The sequence below is a fragment of the Pyrgilauda ruficollis genome, unplaced genomic scaffold (genome assembly GCF_017590135.1).
Source record: "Pyrgilauda ruficollis isolate IOZ18807 unplaced genomic scaffold, ASM1759013v1 scaffold28, whole genome shotgun sequence".
Lineage (NCBI taxonomy): Eukaryota > Metazoa > Chordata > Aves > Passeriformes > Passeridae > Pyrgilauda > Pyrgilauda ruficollis.
Window position 1 is genome coordinate 8,050,205 of NW_024524155.1, and position 3,400 is coordinate 8,053,604.

The window sequence follows — 3,400 nt, forward strand, 5'->3', positions numbered from 1 at the left end:
ACAAAACAAATAGAAACATTCTTTACTAATCTTGGGTTTAGAAAGTGCCTTAAGTTGGGTATGAGAGAGGTTGTTAGGGGTCTTTAGAAATGCATGTTGTTTTGGCAGCACCTGCACAATATCAAAGCATGTGGAATATTGAAAATATTTGTATTTCATTATATGCCATTTTGACAAAACCAGTTCCACTGACCATTGACTTTGACTCCCTATTCTCATTGTGAAAAATGATATCACACCGCAGTAAAATATGCTTAGATATATCCTTTTTTTCTACATATCTGAAAAGAAAAATAATAGACTCATGAAGCAAACAATCTCTTCTTGTCTAAGGTTCCTGCTGTTGAACTGAGCAGATGGGTATAAATTCTCCAGAAAAAACACAACAAGGAGAAATATCTCCATTGAGTTCAGAATGCCTTGCAGCGATGGGAAGGTATCTGTCTTTCCAGACACCACGGTAATTCTCAGGGGCTCAGCTAGCAGTCCAAAATGGAAACACAATTAATACTATCCAGGCTCCTCACCACAGCTTGGAGAAACAAACCGTACAGATATTTTCTAATGACATCACTAGTGACTGCATCACTGGACCTAGTGAAGGTCACCTCATTGTTTCTGAGCAAAGCTTTGACACATTTCTCACCTTCAGTAGCAACAGCTACTAATAAAGCTTCCTTTATAGCTAGAAATGAAGTGCAGCTAACTCCACATTTAGAGGATGAAGGAAATTTTGGGGTCACTCCTTGGGTGGGATCAGGGAATGGTATATACGTGTCCCATGGAGGATGGAGAAAGCAAGGAAGAGCAGCTCGGAGGAAGGCCTGGGTGTATCTCCTGCTTTCCACTCGTGCCTGTGCGTGGATGCTCTGGAGGCAGGAGAGGCGGCACCGACGGCTCCTGCCATGGTGAGCACGGCCAGTCCCAGGGGAAGGCTGGAGCGGAGCGCTGCAGCCCGCTCCGCCGCGGGGCTGCGGCCAGGAGCGCGGCTCCCGCTCTGCGCTGTGCACGGGCCAGCAGAACGACCGCCAGGACTCCTAAGTCCGCTATCAGGGCCTGGTTAATTGTGAAGAAACATCTTTGGAAATGAAAATTCGATCCCACCCGCAAAAAACTCGGCACTGACGGCGGCGGCGCCAGGCTGCGCCCGAGCCGCAGGGTTCGCCCCGCGGTGCGGGCAGCCCGCTCCGGCACCACGGCCCGGCGCGGGCCGGGGGCGGCCCCGCCCGCTCGCAGGAGCCGGCTTTCCTCCCTTCCTCCCGCCCTCCCGTTCCCAGGAGCTGGCTCTCCCCCTGGAGGCCTCCGGCGGCATCGGCCGCGCTCCGCCGCTTATGTAAGGCGGGGCCCGGCAGCGCCCGGGGCTCCGCGGGGCAGCCTGGCGGGGGCAGCGCCGGCCCGGGGCTGACACAGGGCTCAGCCCCGCCTCGCAGGGCACACCGAGCGCTCCGGGAAGCAGCCGTGGCGGCTCACACGTGTAGCTCCAGCGAACGGGAACAGCTGAGCCCCGTCCGTACGATGCTTCGCGGAACTCTGCAGCCAAGCCTTGGTGCACGGCCTTCCCTCCTGTGCCTGAAGCCCCTGCAGCCGGACACTGGCGCCCCGAGCTGTGCCGGGAACAGCGCCTGAGGAGCTCCTGCATTTTCGTTCCGGAGGATCCTGCGAGAGACGAAGCAGTCCACGCAGCCTCCTGAAGTACACGTGTGACTTCTGCAGGCCATCTGTACCTCCCCAGGGATCCGCGAGTGCCCTGGCTGGTCCTGGCCAGTCCCGGCTCCGTGCCAACGCAGGAATGCTGTACCGAGCCCCGACCAGATCCCCCGGAGAGAACAAATCCTCCCAAGGAATGGGTTTTAGCACCACCTCCATGGATCTGTCACAAGGACTCTGGGAAGACTGCTGAACCAAGGAATTGTGTAGGATGTAGTCAGGTGGTAAAACTGAGATTAGGCTCAAGCACTGTTTTCCCAGATGGGGTGGGGAGGCAGTGTAGCAAACAACGAGTCATTCCATGCAAACTCCTATGTGTAAGTACCCCGAAATACTGCAAATTCAAATGTGTGGCATAGCACAACTTCAGTCATAAGGGAGAAATAGCCTGCCAGCCCCTTGCTCCTCTCACCACGGCAATGGCAACTTATCCAGCCGCATACATCCTATCCTCACAGCTTTGATCTCCGCTCAGCACAGGAAGGAGGCTGGAGAGAAGCTGTGGTAGGAGCTGAGGGTGTAACACCGGCTGCAGTGCTACGAGGCAGCCCACGCATCTTCGCGACACCTGCGGCGCGCTGAGGCGCAGCCTGCGGCAGCGGCCTGGGCCGGGCCCGCGGGTGCTGCGGGCCTGCGCCTTCCCCCTCACCGGAGCGCGTGTATTAATTGCCCTCTTTGATAACGATTTGATAGCGATAACGGCGATAACGATTGCTGCCGTGCTTGCAGTGATGGAAACCAAACACCCTGCTGACAAGGTATCTGAAAAAACCCCAAATGCGTATCTTTGAAGTGTTGTGCTCAAGGCCATTTGTGTGGAGCTTTCTAGCTCCTTCTATAACCTAAAAGGCGGGGGGAAAGGGGCGAAGAATCATTACACCTCCACTGTCCAGCCTCCAGCACAGAAATAAACTCAACAGCCTGTCCAGCTTATTCTCCACTCAGGGGCAATTTGTTCCTTTTAAACCCCTAACAGCATTTTGCCAAAGCTGCCATCAGAGAAATTGCGACATGAGCTGTGCAAATATTTACTCAGCCATTCCCACGCTGCTTCCCAAAGAGGTTATTGTTCCCCCCCACTCCCCTGCCGGCACGAAGCACAACCATGAATTAATTTGGCGACTGCTGGTAATGTTAACATTCAGGTTTTACAGAACGCATGTTCCCAAAGCGTTTCATTTAACAGGAGGCCCCCGGAGCCTGCACGCATGCTCTAGTCCGCCACCACCAAAATACCCAAAATCAGGCTCGTTGGTCGCGAGTGCAGTCAAAAGCTGTGCCACTCTGAAAAAAACATAAAAACAAAACCCTGAGGCCCCAGCGAGGATCGAACTCGCGACCCCTGGTTTACAAGACCAGTGCTCTAACCACTGAGCTATGGAGCCGCCGTACACTAATGGTCCCGGCTGTATCTAAGACCGGTCCGGGACCTCCCCGCTGCCCCCTGCCGGGCGCCCCGGGCTCCGCGCCACCGGCCCCGCCCTCCGCTGGCCCCTGAGGGCCCGCCCTGCACCGCGGCCTGGCCGCCGCCGCCGCCGGGGGGAGCCCGCGGCCCGCCGGGAGCCGCTCCCGGCCCCCCGACAAACTGCCGGAACGCGCCGGGAGCCCGCTCGCCGCCCTGGCTGTGCCCTCTCCCTGCCGGACCCCGCCCGCCGCTCTGGTTGTGCCCTCTCCCGCGCAGCCCGCCCACCGC

At 57.0% G+C, this 3,400-nt stretch overlaps 1 non-coding gene across 1 annotated transcript; it reads right to left on the bottom strand.

Annotated features, from left to right (window-relative positions):
* Nucleotides 1-3,019: 3,019 nt before the first annotated feature.
* TRNAT-UGU lies at nucleotides 3,020-3,092 on the bottom strand. Its single transcript has one exon. It is a non-coding gene; the product is annotated as a tRNA-Thr (tRNA).
* Nucleotides 3,093-3,400: the final 308 nt, after the last annotated feature.